We start from the raw sequence: 19609 nt of genomic DNA on the forward strand, positions 1-19609 counted from the left end.
ATTCTTGAGGCACCCCTCAATAATTCTTTCTTGCCCATTCGCTCCCGGTCCCCAACATTTCACATCAGTAAGCTTCATACCAGTTTCCTTCGCAGTGTTACACATTATTTTTAAAGCCAACCCCTTGGAGCGCCTGGGTGGCTCAGCCGGTTAAGTGTTCAACTCTTGATTTTGGCTCAGGTCATGATCCTCAGGATTGTGAGTTCGAGAGCCTCATCAGGCTCTGTGTTCAGCAGGGAGTCTGCTTGAGATTCTCCCTCTGCCCCTCACCCCACTTGTGTGCTCTAATAAATATTTTTTAAAAAGCAACAACCTTTTATTTAGATTAAGGAAAACAAATGAAAATAAGCACTTTGTTGGCCCACTCATTCAGTGTTCCAGTCATATCAGACATCCTTCATTTTCATCCAGAAGGAATTCTGATAAAAGATTTGCTGGCAATATGTTTAGACAATCCATAAATGAGATGTTTAACCAGGCTTATAGGCTTAACCCAAACATTTAGAGCAGGTCAAAAGAAATTAGCAAAGCCAAGTCTCAAAATCTGGGAGGTGATATCCTTCAGAGATCTAGACCATGGTGGATTTTGAAAGGACCCTCCTTGGAATGACCCACCTGACTTTCCAGGCTTCAGCGTCTACCTCTGTTGACTCAGAGAAGAGCTCCTGAAACAGGACCTCAGCTACCTGCATTGTGATCTCAGTCCGTGCTTCCTGAGGAAGTTCTTCTTTCCACTTTTCTCTGTTTTCAGGTGGAAGACACTGTGACAGACACAGCGTCCCCTGCAGGAGGCAAAACTACCCCCTCCAGCAACAAGGACTATTTGGAGCCAGTGGGATCCCCACCAGTGACTACAAGACAAAAATGACCTGACACAAAAAGATGGAAGACCATTCCATGCTCATGGATTGGAAGAATAAACATTGTTAAAATGTCTATACTGCCTTGAGTAATCTATACTTTCAATGCTATTCCAATCAAAATTCCACGAGCATTTTTCAAAGAGCTAGAGCAAACAATCCTAAAATTTATATGGAATCAGGAGAGACCCCAAATTGCTAAGGAAATGTTGAAAAAGAAAAAACTGGGGGCATCATGTTGCCTGATTTCAAGCTTCACTACAAAGCTGTGATCACCAAGATAGCATGGTACTGGCATAACAACAGACACATGGACCAATGGAACAGAGTAGAGAGCCCAGATATGGACCCTCAACTCTATGGTCAAATAATCTTCAATAAAGCAGGAAAAAATATACAGTGGGAAAAAGACAGTCTCTTCAATAAACGGTGCTGGGAAAATTGGACACCTATGTGTAGAAGAATGAAACTCAACCATTCTCTTACGAATATAAACTCGAAATGGATAAAAGACCTCAACGTGAGGCAGGAATCCATCAGAATCCTAGAGGAGAACATAGCGGTAACCTCTTCGATATCAACCAGAGCAACTTCTTTCAAGATATGTCTCCAAAGGCAAAGGAAACAAAAGCGAAAATGAACTTTTGGGACTTCATCAAGATCAAAAGCTTCTGCACAGCAAAGGAAACAGTCAACAAAAGAAACAGGCAACCCACGGAGTGGAAGAAGATATTTGCAAATGACAATGCAGACAAAGGGCTGATATCCAGGATCTGTAAAGAACTACTCAAACTCAACACATACAAAACAGATAATCATGTCAAAAAATGGGCAGAAGACATGAACAGACACTTCTCCAATGAAGACATACAAATGACTAACAGACACATGAAAAAATGTTCATCATCACTAGCCATCAGGGAGATTCAAATAAAAACCACATTGAGATACCACCTGACACCAGTTAGAATGGCCAAAATTAACAAGACAGTAAACAATGTGTGTTGGAGAGGATGTGGAGAAAGGGGAACCCTCTTACACTGTTGGTGGGAATGCAAGTTGGTGCAGCCACTTTGGAGAACAGTGTGGAGATTCCTTAAGAAATTAAGAATAGAGCTTCCCTATGACCCTGCAATTCCACTACTGGGTATTTATCCCAAAGATACAGATGTAGTGAAAAGAAGGGCCATCTGTACCCCAATGTTCATAGCAGCAATGGCCACAGTCACCAAACTGTGGAAAGAACCAAGATGCCCTTCAACGGGTGAATGGATAAGGAAGATGTGGTCCATATACCCTATGGAGTATTATGCCTCCATCAGAAAGGATGAATACCCAACTTTTGTATCAACATGGACGGGACTGGAAGAGATTATGCTGAGTGAAATAAGTCAAGCAGAGAGAGTCAATTATCATAAGGTTTCACTTATTTGTGGAGCATAAGGAATAGCACAGAGGACATGGGGAGATGGAGAGGAGAAGGGAGTTGGGGGAAACTGGAGGGGGAAACGGACCATGAGAGACTGTGGACTCTGAAAAACAATCTGAAGGTTTTAGAGGGGCGGGTGATGGGAGGTTGGGTGAGCCTGGCGGTGTGTATTATGGCAGGCATGTATTGCATGGAGCACTGGGTGTGGTGCATAAACAATGAATTCTCGAACATTGAAAAGAAATTAAAAATATAAATAAAAAAAATTTTTTTAAATGACCTGACCTTCACCACCCACCCACACATACGCACGACTTCTGTCCTGCATTCTCCTTACATAAACCTGGAAGGATCTGCAGCACTTTGGAGACAGAGTTTGCGATGCTAGTCTGCTATTCTCCTGGTATTGGCCTCCTGGAAATAAATTCCTTTCTTACTTCACTACCTGCCTGTGGATTTTGTCAGCAGTAAGTGGTCGAGCATGGTCTGTTTGGAAACCCCAGAGCCAGCTGCAGTTCCGTTGGTGCAACCTGAGTGTATCCTATGCCCACAGGCCTTCTGAGAAAGTGGCTGTGCTTCTCACTATCCCAATTCAAGGAGGAGGTGCTGGCCCCAAGGGTTTCTAATTTATGGATGGTTTCCATTGTAGGAGTAGACTGGCATGAGATCTCTGCCCAGCAAGAAGGAGAATCACTATCTTAAGCAATCGGATCCTTTCTTTGCAGGGATATGAATTTGAGACCCTGTAGAGACCACCAGCACTTACTGATCTGGGCAGAAACATAAGGCAGGCAAGAGAAAAGTGGCAGAAGTGACCAGTCCTGACAAGCCACGACAAGCTAATGTCCAGTCTTGAAAAAACAGCTGGTTGTGGAGTTCCCCAGATGCTGCTAGAGGACGGGAGCAGAGCTGTCCACAAATGACCTTCCTGCCGGGCCCAAAGCCCCATACGGAGTGTGGTCTCTGTTCTTTCCCCTCCTGTCTCCTCAGCTAACCTGGAAGAGCCTAATTAACACGCATGTAAATAAGAACTCTCTGGTTCTAAAAGTCTAGAATTACACTGGGCACAGTAAGAACTCATTAATGCAGCCCCCTTGTTCCAAGTTTCTAATTACTCCATTTGGACTAATCTTAAGTTTATTTGGTCAGCAAAATTTCCTTATACATAGCTCAAATTAAAGAGAGGGCAGAAGAATTATTTAAAATATTTCAGAGAGGGGCACCTGGGTGGCTCAGTGGATTAAGCCGCTGCCTTTGGCTCAGGTCATGATCTCAGGGTCCTGGGATCGAGCCCCACATCGGGCTCTCTGCTCCGCAGGGAGCCTGCTTCCTCCTCTCTCTCTGCCTGCCTCTCTGCCTACTTGTGCTCTCTCTCTGTGTCAAATAAATAAATAAAATCTTTAAAAAAAATAAAATAAAATAAAATATTTCAGAGAACAAGCTATGAGTTTAAAACTACTTTATTGAAAATGTATCACCTGGGGCGCCTGAGTGGCTCAGTCGATTAAGCGTCTGCCTTCAGCTCAGGTCATGATGCTGGGGTCCTGAGACTGAGACCTGCATCAGGCTCTGCCCTCAGTGGGGAGTCTACTTGTCCCTCTCTCTCTGTCGCTCCCCCAAATCGTGCATGCACATGTGTTAGGTAGAATGAATAAATATCATTAATCTATATGCTTTATTTTTTCAACAAATACTTACTGATCCTCTCTCTGAGCCATGCTCTATGCTAAATCAGAACACAGAAACACAGAATCAAGCAGATAGAGCATAGTATTGTGTATTAATTTCTAAAATAAAATAAAATTCATTATAAAAAATATCTCAGTGTTGGTTTTTGCCGCCCACAAAATATGTACATATACACATATACAAATACATATATACACATATGTGTGTGTGTGGATGGATTAGGTGGATGAAGGAAGGGGAGGAGGGAAGAAGGAGGGAAGGAAGGGAGAACCTTGCCCTCAAGCAGCTTAGAGCCTGGTGGGGGAGACAGACAAATGCATGAACCATTGCATCACTGAGACAGAGGTATATGCGCAGTATGTTACATACAGAAGAGGAACATCTCAGTCACCCTGGGCCTGGGGCCAGAGAGACTTCTGGGGACAACTGGTAAGGAGGTTGAGGATGGATCAGGTGACCAGACAGAGAGGAAAAAGAGGGTACCTCAGGCAACAACAAGTAGTGGTGCTCACACAGCAGGCACAGAGGGAAGGACAGTTCATTCTCACCATCAGCAGTAGCTGTGCTGTGTGAACTGAGGGCAAATGCCGAATTGGTGAGTCCCGGAACACTGGTCCTAGGGAAACCCAGGGTTAGGTTCCTGCAAGCCTCCAGGCACAGTTTTGTCAATCAAAAGTCTATTCATGTTATGTAGATCTGTGTGCCAACATCCTTGCAAAAGAAGCCTGTTTCACCAGCATTGAAAACCTGCTCTTCCACTTAACACCTTTCCTCCATACTGTTAGAAGGTGTTTTATCTCAAAATTCTTCTAGGGTGCCTGGGTGGCTCAGTTGCTTAAGCGTCCAACTCTTTTTTTTTTTTTATTTTTATTTTTATTTTTTTTTTAATTTTTTTATTTTTTTTTAAGATTCTAGAAATTATAGTAAGTGGAGCCTGGTTTAGTGAGGTTTTTTTTTTTTTTTTGCCTCTTTTTTTTTTTTTTATTTGTTTATTTACAGCATAACAGTGTTCATTGTTTTGGCATCACACCCAGTGCTCCGCAGTATGTGCCCTCCTCATTACCCACCACCTGGTCCCTCAACCTCCCAACCCCCCCACTCCCCCGCCGCCCCTTCATAACCCTCTAGTTGTTTTTCAGAGTCCATAGTCTCTCATGGTTCATCTCCCCTTCCAGTTTCCCTCAACTCCCTCTCCTCTCCATCTCCCCATGTCCTCCATGTTATTTGTTATGCTCCACAAATAAGTGAGACCATATGATACTTGACTCTCTCTGCTTGACTTATTTCGCTCAGCATAATTTCTTCCAGTCCCGTCCATGTTGCTACAAAAGTTGGGTATTCGTCCTTTCTGATGGAGGCATAATACTCCATTGTGTATATGGACCACATCTTCCTTATCCATTCGTCCGTTGAAGGGCATCTTGGTTCTTTCCACAGTTTGGCGAACGTAGCCATTGCTGCAATAAACATTGGGGTACAAATGGCCCTTCTTTTCACTACATCTGTATCTTTGGGGTAAATACCCAGCAGTGCAATTGCAGGGTCATAGGGAAGCTCTATTCTTAATTTCTTCAGGAATCTCCACACTGTTCTCCAAAGTGGCTGCACTAACTTGCATTCCCACCAACAGTGTAAGAGGGTTCCTCTTTCTCCACATCCTCTCCAACACACGTTGTTTCCTGTCTTGCTAATTTTGGCCATTCTAACTGGTGTCAGGTGGTATCTCAATGTGGTTTTAATTTGAATCTCCCTGATGGCTAGTGATGATGAACATTTTTTCATGTGTCTGATAGCCATTTGTATGTCTTCGTTGGAGAAGTGTCTGTTCATATCTTCTGCCCATTTTTTGATATGATTATCTGTTTTGTGTGTGTTGAGTTTGAGAAGTTCTTTATAGATCCTGGATATCAACCTTTTGTCTGTACTGTCATTTGCAAATATCTTCTCCCATTCCGTGGGTTGCCTCTTTGTTTTGTTGACTGTTTCCTTTGCTGTGCAGAAGCTTTTGATCTTGAGGAAGTCCCAAAAGTTCATTTTTGCTTTTGTTTCCTTGGCCTTTGGAGACATATCTTGAAAAAAGTTGCTGTGGCTGATATCGAAGAGGTTACTGCCTACGTTCTCCTCTAGGATTCTGATAGATTCCTGTCTCACGTTGAGGTCTTTTATCCATTTCGAGTTTATCTTTGTGTACGGTGTAAGAGAATGGTCGAGTTTCATTCTTCTACATATCGCTGTCCAGTTTTCCCAGCACCATTTATTGAAGAGACTGTCTTTTTTCCATTGAATATTTTTTCCTGTTTTGTCGAAGATTATTTGACCATAGAGTTGAGGGTCCATATCTGGGCTCTCCACTCTGTTCCACTGATCTATGTGTCTGTTTTTATGCCAGTACCACGCTGTCTTGGTGATCACAGCTTTGTAGTAAAGCTTGAAATCGGGTAACGTGATGCCGCCAGTTTTGTTTTTGTTTTTCAACATTTCCTTAGCAATTCGGGGTCTCTTCTGGCTCCATACAAATTTTAGGATTATTTGCTCCAGCTCTTTGAAAAATATCGGTGGAATTTTGATCGGAATGGCATTAAAAGTACAGATTGCTCTAGGCAGTATAGACATTTTAACAATGTTTATTCTTCCAATCCAAGAGCATGGAACAGTCTTCCATCTTTTTGCGTCTTCTTCAATTTCTTTCATGAGTGTTCTGTAGTTCCTCGAGTACAGGTCCTTTACCTCTTTGGTTAGGTTTATTCCCAGGTATCTTATGGTTCTTGGTGCTATAGTAAATGGAATCGATTCTCTAATTTCCCTTTCTGTATTTTCATTGTTGGTGTATAAAAAAGCCACTGATTTCTGTACATTGACTTTGTATCCTGCCACGTTACTGAATTGCTGTATGAGTTCTAGTAGTTTGGGGGTGGAGTCTTTGGGGTTTTCCATATAAAGAATCATGTCATCTGCGAAGAGAGAGAGTTTGACTTCTTCCTTGCCAATTTGGATACCTTTTATTTCTCTTTGTTGTCTGATTGCCGTTGCTAGAACTTCTAATACTATGTTGAACAAGAGTGGTTAGAGTGGGCATCCTTGTCGTGTTCCTGATCTCAACGGGAAGGCTGCAAGCTTTTTCCCATTGAGGATGATATTTGCTGTGGGTCTTTCATAGATAGATTTTATGAAGCGTCCAACTCTTGATTTTGGCTCAGGTCAAGATCGCAGTGTCCTTGAATCAAGCCCCACGCTGGGCTCTGCACTCAGTGGGGAGTCTGCTTGAGGATTCTCTCTCCCTTTGCCCCTCCTGTGTGCCCTCACACACACTCACTCTCTAATAAATAAATCTTAAAAAAAAAAAAAATTCTTCCAGAGCCTCCTGATTTGCCTCACTTGCCTCCCATGCAAGTTTAATGCTGCTCTCACCGTATCACCTTTGAAACATGCAAGTGAGCCAGCCCTAGTTGAGAAGGGTTTAACATTTCCCTGATCACAAATTTCTCTGGCTTTCTTCACAACATTGCTCATTATGCTTTTTTTTTTTTCATTATGCTTTTTTTTAAACCAACTGTCATCTCATGAATCCACAAGTGTAGCTGTTTTTCCATCTTTTTTATACCTTCATCACCCACTAAAGATGTTGCTTTATCACTTTCTGGAATGGCCTCATGTATGAATTGGTGATTTTTTTTTTCTGGAGGTATTGTATCACTAATTCTTTGACATTGAACTCATGGCTGATGGTCTTGTAGTTCGTCTGAAATGAAGTTCATCTAACACAGTGCTTTCTTGATAAAGCACATCACAGCCTTCTTGCACTTAGGAAGACCAGATATCACTTTGGCCTATGCTGGGGGGCCATTTTAAACAGTGACATCACCAATAAAAAGCACAAAAATATGAAAAATGTGGCACTAAATAGGACATGAAAAGGATACTTGTTTACAGTAGGAGCTGAAATGAAAAGCAGAGTGTCATCTGGTTTAGCCTCAGCTAGGAATGTGCACATTAAATGAGTCCATTTTTCCCCCTCTCTGCACGTCTGTAAATAACTGCAAATGTGCCAGCAGTATTGATTTTGGAATTATAAATACATTGGAGAGAGTAGGCAACTGGCAATCACGGAATCCACAAATAATGCCGATGGGCTGCCCTGCTGGCCAAGCGGATGGAGGCTTCTGGGAGTGCAGAGGATTGCTCTTGTCTGATCTCCATGCACTGCCACCAGAGGGTTTCAAACAAGAGAGTGACACAATCTTTGCTGTAGAAAAAGCACTTGTCTCTAAATGTAAAGAGCGGTTTAAAGAGGGGAAGACTGGAGACAGGGAGGGGATGGCTGTGCTGGCTGAGGGTGAGAGTGAATGAACTCAGCCAGGGCAGAGGTTTGGGGAGCGGGTCTGAGAGCCATTAGAATCCCGGTGCCAGCATTGGGTTGGTATGAGTGGTGAGGGAAGAAGTGAGGACAACTCCCAGGGTTCGGGCTTGGGCAGACATGTGGGGTAGAGCCGTGCATGAGCTAGTCAGAGATGCCTGAGCTTAAATCCAGATTCCACCAGCTCACTAGCCAATAGACATTCTCCTTCGCTTCTCTGAACTTCAGTGTTTTCTTCTCTAGTATACAGATTCCATATAATGGGAAAATAACACCTCAGAGTTATTCTGAGATTTAAATAAGTGCTGGTGTTTCCATTTCCACTCCTACAACAGTAAGGAAAATAGGGAAAGCAGCAGCATGTGGGGTTTGGGGAAGGAGGATCCCACTGGACACATAAGTTGGATATGCCTGTGGGCATCATGGACAAAAGCTACTGGATATGCTCGCAAGAGGCCAGGAGCAGAGTAGTTGGGGGAGAGACATACAGATTTGGAAGTGATAAGCAGGCAGGTGGCTGCAACAACCACAAAGAATGGGTAGTTCCAGCCTCATGGGTCTAAAGATGAAGCCTGAGGAATCCCTGCACAGAGGAGAGGCTGGAAAGGAGCTCAAGAAAGAGCATCAGCAGGAGGAAAACCAGGAGAGCGTGGGATAACAGAGGGCAGGGAAGGAGAGTCCCCGACAGGGAGTGAGTTCAGTTAGTGCTCTGAAAGCATAAACTGAAAGTCATAAAACTTTTCAGCTGGAAGGCACCCCAGAGATCTTTTAATCTAATCTATTTAGCTCTTCTGATGAAGAGAAAAAGATTCAAAGAGGTGAAGTGAGTTGCTTGAGGCCACACTATGATTTCACAGCAGGATCCCTGATGCCTAAGGAGTAATAAAACACTTTTTCTAACAAATATTCTAAAACTCAAAATTGTTCCTATTCAGTCACTCTGGACTTTTTCCCAATGTGATGAAATTAGTGAGATATTATTGCTGTATAAGAATAACTCTTAACCTTCCCATGTACTAAGATGCAGTACCGTCAACCAAACTGTATTTCATGGATCTGTTAATAGGGTACATTTTAGTAAATCATGCTCCAACGAATTTAAAAACATAAGAATATACACACAACTCAGCAAAATGCAAAATGATGAAACTGGACCACTTTCTCATACCATACTCAAAATGGATGAAAGAAAAAAAATGGATGAAAGACATAAATGTGAGAGATGAAACCATAAAAATTCTAAAAGAGGACATAGGCAGTGAGTTCTTTGACATCAACCATAGGAATCTCTTTTTAGATATATCTCCTGAGGCAAGGGAAATAAAAGCAAAAAAAAAAAAAAAAAAACTATTGGGATGGCATCAAAATAAAAGGCTTCTGAACAGTGAAGGAAACAACCAACAAAACTAAAAGGCAACCTACTAAATGGGGGAAGATAACTGCAAATGACATATCCAATAAAGGATTATTATCCAAAATATATAAAGAACTTATGAAACACCCAAGAAATGAATAATCCAATTGAAAATGGGCAGAAGACATGAATAGACATTTTCCTAAAGAAGACATACAGATGACCAACAGACACATGAAAAGATGCTCAGTGGTCACTTATCATCAGGGAGATGCAAATCCAAACTACAGTGAGATATCACCTCACACCTGTCAGAATGGCTAAAATCAGTAACACAAATAACAACAGGTATTGATAAGGATATTGTTGGCAAGGACATGGAGAAAGGGTAGGAATGCAAACTGGTGCAGCCACTGTGCAAAACAGTATGGGGGTTCCTCAAAAAGTTAAAAATAGAACTACCCTATAATCCAGCAATTGCACTAATTACCCAAAGAATACAAAAACACTAATTCAAAGGGATACACACACCCCATGTTAACAGTAGCATTATTTACAATAGCCAAATTACAGAAATAACCCAAGTGTCTATTGATTGATAAATGGATAAAGATGATGTGGTATATTTATACAATGGATATTACTCATCCAAAATAGAATGAAATCTTACCATTTGCAGTGACATGAATGGATCTAAAGAGTATAGTATGATGCTAACGGAAGTCAGAGAAAGACAAATATGATTTCACTTGTACTGGAATTTAAGAAACTAAACAAACAAACAAAGGAGGAGAAAAACAGAGAGAAAGGCCAACCAAGAAACATTCTTAATTATAGAGAATAATCTAATGTTTACCAAGGGGAGGCGGGTGGGCTAAGTAGATGAAGGGATTAAGGAGGACATTTGTTGTGATGAGCACCAGGTGACACATGATAGTGCTGAATCACCCTATTGCACACCTGAAACTAATATTACACTGTAGGTTAACTAACTGGAATTTAAATTAAAACTTAAAAAAAGAAATATACGGTCAACTAATATTCAACAAGGAAGCCAGGAATGCTCATTGAAAAAAAAGACATTCTTTTCAATAAATGGTCCTGGGATAAGTGGATGTTCATACGCAAAAGAATGAAACTGGACCCATAACATACACCACTGTCAAAAATTAACTGGAAATGGGTTAGAGACTTAAATCTATGACCTGAAACCATCAAACTCCTTGAAGAAAATACAGGACCAAACTCCTTGACATGGGTCTCGGTAATGATTTTTTTTTTTATTAGGCAATTAAAGCACAAGCAAAAAAAGCACAGAATAAAAAATTAAAAAGTGGGATACATTAAACTAAAAAGCTTCTGCACAGCAAAAAAGATTATCAACAAAGTGAAAAGACAACCTGCAGGGGCGCCTGGGTGGCTCAGTGGGTTAAAGCCTCTGCCTTCGGCTCAGGTCATGATCCCAGACTCTCAGCCTACTTGTGATCTCTGTCTGTCAAATAAATAAATAAAATCTTTAAGAAAAAAGAAAAAAAAGACAACCTGCAGAATGGGAAAAGATATTTGCAAGCCATATATCTGATAAGGGGTTACTATCCAAAACATACAGAACTCATACAGCTCAACAGCAAAAAAATAAGAAATAAAAATAAAATTTAAAAAATAGGCAAAGGACCTGAACAGATATTTCTTCAAAGAAAATATACAAAAAGACAACAAGTACTTGAAAAGATGCTCAACATCTCTAATTAGAGAAATTAAAATTAAATCACAATGAGATAATACTTTATGCCTGTTAAAATGGCCATCATCAAAAAGACAAGAGATAACAAATGCTGGTGAGGATGTGGAGAAAAGGGACTTGTGCACTGTTGGTTGGACTGTAAATTGGTGCAGCCACTATGGAAAACAATATGGAGGATCCTCCACAATTTAAAAGTGAACTGCCATACGATCCAGCCAAGTCCACTTCTGGGAATATATCCAAAAGAAGTGAAAATACTAACTTGAAAAGATATCTGCACCCCCATTTTCATAGCAGCATTATTTACATTGGCCAACACCTAGAAACAAACTAAGTGTCCACTGATGGATGAATGGATAAAGAAGTAGTTGTGGTAAATTCCATACATATAATGGAATATTAGACACGAAAACAAAGAAATCGGAATATTTGTGACAACCTGAATGGACCCTGAAGGCCTTATCCTAAGTAAAATAAGTCAAAGACAAATACCATATGATCTCACTTACACGTGGAATCTAAAAATATAGAAAAGAAAAAGCAAACTCAGAGAAGTAGAGATCAGACTTGTGGTTACCAGAAGCAGGAGGTAGGGGGGAGGAGGATCAAAGGAAAGTGACTGTAAGGACAAACGTCCAGTTATAGGATAAAATAGTACTATAGATATACAACATGATGACTATAGCTAACACTGCTGTATGATATACAGGAAAGCTGGTAAGAAAGTAAATTCTTAAAGTTTTTATCACAAGAAAAAAATTTTCTCCTTTACTCTTTTTCCTTTCTTTTTCCTGTGTCTATGTGAGAGGCTGAATGGTTAGCTAAACCTATTATGGTAATCATCTCACCATATAAGTAAATCAAATCATCATATTGCACACTTTAACTTACACAGTGATGTATGTCAATGATTTCTCAATAAAACTGGAAAGAAAACTTGAAAGCTTAAAAACAGTGGGAGTCATAACTCATGTTGAAGATAAGACAGCAGGTCCAAAATGGAGCTGCTTATGCTAAGCCCCACGTCACCAATCCAAGATGTAACTACAGTTGTGGATCTCCCAGAAATGGACTCTTAAACCAGTCCATCAGGAATTGCCTTATCAGCACTAGTTAGGCAATCTGCCTGACAGACCCCTGCCATCCCCTAAAGGAAAGTGATCTTGCTTGCAGTAACCAACTGCTTTTTTTGCCTCATATAACTTCCTTGTTCCTGCCCCTTCCTGCCTATAAAAGTCTTCCATTTCGTACAGTTCCTCAGAGTTCCTTTCTATCTGCTAGAGTGGATACTGCCCAATTTTTAAACTGTTCAATGAAACTAGTAAGATCTTTAAAATTGACTCAGAACTGAATGAGTTTTTAACACTCAACAAACTCTACATTTTAGTTTAATATATGTAAATTACCCCATAATAAAACTTTGTTTTAAAAACAGAGCAAACAAAAAGTTTAGACTTTTAAACTAAAAAATAATTATTTTCTAAGTTAATTTGTACACAAGGACCTAAGGGATAGAAATATTTAAATATTTGGAACTTGATCCTTCTTATGGCTTTAAGGAAACCACTTCTACCTTATTCTTTGTTTCCCTCACTATGGAACAGGAATAATGTCATCTTGCAACTGCTCATAGTTTATTAATACCTGTGAAATTCTTGAATAAAAACATTAAATACATGATAAATATTTTCTGGTAAACATTATCTAACTACATTCATAACTAATAGCATTTTATAGGCACATTAGAATTATAAATTAAAGCCCATTTGAAAATATACACAAATATATGCATATATATACATACCAGTAGGCAAAGAAAGCCACAATTATCAATGAACAAAGAAAACATCCCTTTCATATAAGATTATTTTGATCAATATAATAAAAATACCCTGTGGCTGGTATCTTTTCACTTAATTGTTTAATGTCATTTAGGCTCTGCCTAAATCATATGAAATTTGTATGAATATTGATTCATATAAATCATATGAAACTATAACACTGGTGGCCTTTTTCTCTAGCTAATGAAGAGAAGCAGAATGATGAACTTATCCTGAAGATAAGCCATTTTATTTATTCAAAATTTGCCTCTGGTTTAGAAATCAGGGAATATACAATGATCAGGGAATATACAATCAGGGAATATAAAATGATAGAGTATTTCTAGAGGGAATGGTGCTACAAGTCAGTTTCTCAATCTTATTAGCACTACTGAGATTTGGGCAACTGGATAATTCTTCATGGTGTGTGGTGTGGGGGCTGTCCTGTGCATTATAGGATGTTTAGCAGCTTCCCTGGCCTCTACCCAGTAGATACCAATAATACTCCCATCCCAATGTGTGACAACCAAAACATTGGTAAATGTCCCGCGGGGGGGGGGGGGGGGCATGCAAAATCCACCCCCCCAACCACTCTTACAAAAGCCTTTCTGTGCACAAGTGGGCTCCCCTTTACATGCACTGAGGACATAGGTCCACAGGGGACGGTAGGCATTGGTGTTCCAAACTGTCATTTCCCATCAGTTGGGCAGATACAGCAGCCTCCAAATACTTGGATGTCCCCACTTCCCACCCCCAGGCAGAAGCAGAGGCACAACAGGGGCTGCCTGCCTGGCACCTTGAATGAGCTGAGCTTACCACAAGTCTTGTCTGGTCACAGCACTGCCCAGATCCTCCTGGGGCTCATGCCTCACGTCCCTACACTCTGCAGCTAGGGCATCCTTTCCGGTTTTCCTCCGTTCTCCAAAATCCTTATCTTAAAAGTTTCCTTTTATCATTAATTATGCCATAAACATGTTGATATTTTGTACAAACAAAAATAAGATCTTTGAGTTTTCTATTTTCATACATTAGAACTTGAAAACAAGACTAGAGGAAAGAATGTGCAGAAAAACATAAAGAACGTGCTACCTTAAAGCTGGGGAGGGCCTTAGAGCTGAGCTTCCAACACAGTCACGCCTGCCACATTTCAAGGCCTCGGTTGCTGCAGGTGGGAAATGGCTGCCATACTGGACAGCACAGACATGGAACACTGCTGTCCCCATGCAAGTTCTTGCAGGCGGCACTGTTCAGAGAGTACCTAGGTCACAGACCTCATTTGATAGATGAGTAACTAAGTCCTAGAAATTGTATAAAATAATCCAGGTAAAAAGTGTGCTTGGCTGGCGCAGGGAGAAGAGCTTGCAATTCTGGACCTCCTGGTAGTGAGCTCGTGCCCCACGTTGGGTGTAGAGATTTTCCAAAATAAATAAATAAACTTGAAAAAAAACAAAAGTAATAATCCAGCTAAGAGAAACAGCAAGCTTGGGGGCAGAGCCAAGACTGAAAAACCCGACCAGTTAATTCCATTCTTCTGCTTTCTCCCACACGCTGCCTCGCGGTAGGTCCAAGCTTGGACCACCTCGGGGCGTTCTAGCCATTGCGGCTTAAAAATGGGTGTGGGGAACGCCTGGGTGGCTCAGTGGGTTAAAGCTTCTGCCTTCGGCTCAGGTCATGATCCCAGGATCCTGGGATCAAGCCCGGCTCAGGTCATGATCCCAAGATCCTGGGATCAAGCCCGCATCCGGCTCTCCACTCAGCGGGGAGCCTGCTTCCTCCTCTCTCTGCCTGCCTCTCTGCCTACTTGTGATCTCTGTCTGTCAAATAAATAAATAAATAAAATCTTAAACAAAACAAAACAAAAAACCGGTGTCAGAGGCAGAAAAACAATCCCAAATAATGAAGATAAGGGACCAACGCTGTGTAAAATGCTAGTCCGGTTCAATAACTATGTGCTATATGCCCGCCGCCACCAGGAACTTGGCTCCGGGCTGAATCTCTGTCAGAGTTGGAGTCAGAGCACAGACGAAGGTAAGCCCAGGGCCCAGCAACAGAGTAAAGAAGGTGGGACGGGTGCTCAGTTTGCCTAAAACACGCAGGCGCAAACAGGAGGACTGCCTGGGCCACTTCTGGGACTCTCAGTTCAGTTCCGCTCACTTGCTAACAGCCCGGAACTCCCCACCAGGGAGCTGACTGTGGCCTACCACCACCCGTCACGCTGAAAGGAAGTCCCGCCCCAAGGCAATACATCCGGGCCTTCACGCACATCCGGGACCTTCCCAGCTCACACACCCCCTCCCGTGTCACGTCTCTCACTCGTTCTTTTTCAGGCTTTGTATCTGTTGTGCTCTCCGGCCCATCCGCAGCCTAGTGGTTCTGGGAGCCTGAGAACCAGACTCCTCTCTGTGTCTGTCTTTCTGTCTCACCCCCGTGCCCAACCTCTCACCAAATTCCATTCCTCTTTTTTTAAAGTTCTAGAACCTACTCCATCCCCATTACCATCTTTGTTCTAGCTCCCGTCATCTTCTTCAGAAATTATTTTAATTTAGTTTTAATTAATTTAAAGTGTGACATTCATTAGTTTTTAGCATGTTCACAAAGTTTTACAACCATCGCCATTGTCCGTTTCCAGAACATTTCCCTTCCCCAGAAAGAAGTCCCACAGCCATCAGCGGTTAACCAACCCCACCCCCCTCCCTCTCTTGGCCTCTCCCTGACATCTGCTAGTCTACTTTGTGTCTCTAGAGATTTGCCTGTTGCAGACATTTCCTATAATGGACGAACACATTCTGCAATCTTGTGTGTGACCGGCTTCTTTAACTTAGCATGTTTCAAGCTCCCTCCTTCCTGTAGCACCTGTCAGTATCAGCACCGTATTTCTTCCTAATGGCCAAATACCCCACTGCATGTATATCTCATATTCTGTTGTTCCTTTCGTCAGTTGGTGGATTTTAGGGTTGGTTCCACTTTGAGACTATTATGAAGAGGGCTGCTATGACCGATGTTATACAAGTTTCTGTGTGGACCCAAGGTTTCAATCCTCTGGGGTACCCCATCATCTCTCAATAATGCTAGGGGATAAACCTTGCTGTTCTCCCTGCCTCCAGGCTTATCCTCTCACTTCATTCTCCAAACCAACATTAGAGTATTTTATTTATTTTTTAAGATTTTATTTATTTTTTTGTCGGGGAGAGAGCACAAGCAGGGGAAGCAGCAGGGGGAGCAGGCAGAGGGAGAAGTAGGCTCCCTGCTGAGCAGGGAGCCCGATGAGATGCGGGATGTGATCCCAGGAGCCTGGGATCATGACCTGAGCCAAAGGCAGACTCTCTTTTTTTTTTTTTTAAGATTTTATTTATTTATTTGACAGACAGAGATCACAAGTAGGCAGAGAGACAGGCAGAGAGAGAAGGAGGAAGCAGGCTCCCCGCTGAGCAGAGAGCCCGATGCAGGGCTCGATCCCAGATCCCCGAGATCATGACCTGAGCCAAAGGCAGAGGCTTTAACCCACTGAGCCACCCAGGAGCCCCCAAAGGCAGACTCTTAACTGACTGAGCCACCCAGGCATCCCAACATTAGAATCTTGAAACACATAAGTCTTCTATGTGTGTAAATCAGATCATCCTGAGCCTGTTTTTAAAACCTTTCAATAACTTTCCATTGTGCAGAACTGAAAAACAAAAACCAAAAACCAACATGGCCTACCTTTTCAACCTCGTCTCCAGCGCGAGGATAGGCCCCAGGGTGATTGATCCCTGTTTCCCCCAACTCACTTTTAAATGTTTCTTTCTTAAGATTTTATTCATTTATTTGTGAGAGAGAGAGAGAAAGGGGGAGAGAGAGGGAGCAGCAGGAAGGCAAAGCAGGCAGAGGGAGATGCAGACTCCTCACTACTCAAAGAGCTTGATGGGGGCCTTGATCCCAGGATCCTGGCTGGGCTTGTGACCTGAGCTAAAGGCAGATCCTTAACTGACTGAACCATCCAGGTGTCCCTCCCCAACTCACTTTTAGGTAAATTGAGGCTACAGGGAGGGCCACCACAGCAGGAGCAGTTGTCATTGATGTAGTACATTGGCTTCTCTCCTGTCCCTCAGTCCTCTGCCCCAGGAGTGGGGGTGGGGGGTGCTTAGACAGTGGGGATTCTCTTTTCTCCCTCGGGCCATTCCTGAAAATCCAAGACTCAAGATCTCAGACTGCTAGTGCTTCAAGAAGTCTTGGGACCTTCCAGGCTGGTGATCTGTGGGCTGCGCTCTGGGAGCCCCTGGGGCTGCTGGCATAGGTATGAGAGAGGAAGGCATGAGATTAAGTGTGCAAGGCTCCTTAGCATGTGGTTTTGTTTGTGGAAAATTTATATCAGCGGCAAAAAGATACTCGAGAATAAATTTATTTTTTTATCCATTGTGATTGGTTGACATGTCTCATATATCTCACTTATATCTTACTTATAGTTTAAACTTCCATTTATTTTCCTAGATGTATATTTTGTTGATATGTGGGTCATTTGTATTGTAGAGGTTCCCACAGCCTCAATTTTGCATCTTCATTTGTTTTTATAACACATTCCTCTGGTCTGTCTCCTGTAAATTCTTCATTAGACCCAGAGGTCTGGGGAGATTCAGGATCTGTTTTGTTTTTGTGATGGGGCTTGGGGAGGGACAGAGCAACTTTGCAGGCGGAGATGGTGGTGTTTCCTTCTACTGGGAAGAGTCAATGTCTGGTGGTCTTTCTTGTGATGTTACCAGCCATTAACACTCATTGCCATGTCCATGACTCATTAGGAATTGCAAATTGGAGGTGTTCTAATTCTATTACTCCTTGTCCATGTATTAGCTGGAATTCTTCTATAATCCTCTTTGTTGACAGAGGAAGAAACCAAAGCTACAGGCAGCAGAGCTCTTCCTTCTGCAAGCCAGCCTTGCTGCGCCTCCCCCCCCCTCCGTTGGGAGGGAGTGTCCCCGAATGGCAGGTGGCCCTGCTTCACCGGGCTGCCTGGAGAGGCAGGTGGGCCTGCAGTGGACTTCTGGGACACTGAACCAGGAAAGGGAGCTGCTGAAGTACAGAAGGGTGAATGCTGGCGGGAAAAGCAGACAATGAGCTTTAAATCAAAGTAGTAATAGAAGCAGGCCCAAGCTGGAGCCTGGGGCAAAGGTACAGGAAGAAGAATCCTCTCGCTAAAGACTCGCCAGACAGCAGGCACAGGCAGGAAGTGCTGTCTCCAGAAATGTCATCAGAGATGAGAAGAGGCAGCGGCATGTGACCAGGCTTTCAAGAAAGTTTGGTGGACAGGTCCCAGACACAAACTGAGGGGAGTGAAGGCAAGGGTGATGTGGGCAAGGACGTGGAGGGGCTTTGTGAGGCAGGAAGTCGAGCTGTCATCCTCCTTCTGTCCCTCGGGGCTCCTGACCCAGCCTGAGAGCAGAGGCTGCGGGATCCAGCGGCAATTTTTCAAACCAATTAAGGAGAAGGCGCTGAGGCCCCGGGAGGGCGTGTTTTCGCCGTCTCCTGAGTCAGCAGGCTCAGACCGGGACCCTTGGGGACAACATCTGAAGGCTCTAATTGATCCCCTCCGAGTTAAAAATAAAAAGTAGCAAGCAGCTAGTTTTCTGACTTTAAATTGCTGCAGGAGGGAGTCTCTTTTTCAGCAGAGGTTTTGCATCAGAGATGCCACAGGGCAGTGTCCCCGCTAGCTTAGCTGTTGGTACAGAGGCTGTGTAGATCCCCTTTCCATTTGCACCGTCCCCTTCAGGAGGCCTCCGGTCCTAATTCATCAATTAGCCAGAAGTAAGTTCCGTCTGCCATGACAATACGACCATTCAAAGCAAAGAAGCCCAAACCCCAAGGCTGAGAAAAGTCACAAAGACCTTGTGCTCCGTCTTAAACCTGAAAGTCTCTCTTAGGACAGCTGAGTGAAAAGCGATGGAATAGAACAGAGAAAGTGGGTCAGACCATTCCTTTTGGTCATTTTGCGATCCCCGTAGACCAAACTGCGGTCTGTGAAGGTTATACGTTTCCTCCAATTTGTCTGGCATTGTGTGGCTGTTTCTTCAGGGGGAAAAAAAAGAGAGAGAGAGAGAGATCCTATTCTCCAAGTATGAGAATCAGAAGAGAAAGGTCTGGACTTGCAGAGTTGGGAAGGGAAATGAAATCTGAGCATTCACTGTCCTTAGGAGTGATACCCAGACTTCTCTCTTTCCCAGAACATGAGAGCCAAAAATACTTTTCTGCTTTTCTACGAAAGTTGGACAGCAGCAAAATCGTCACTGACTATCGTTTATGAAAACACAGCTCAGTACAATGTAATCCATATAAACGCGGGATCCCAATATGGCCCTGTCCTGGCACAGTGTTGCCTTCTAAGAAATAAC

This window comes from Meles meles, chromosome 5 (genome assembly GCF_922984935.1).
Source record: "Meles meles chromosome 5, mMelMel3.1 paternal haplotype, whole genome shotgun sequence".
Lineage (NCBI taxonomy): Eukaryota > Metazoa > Chordata > Mammalia > Carnivora > Mustelidae > Meles > Meles meles.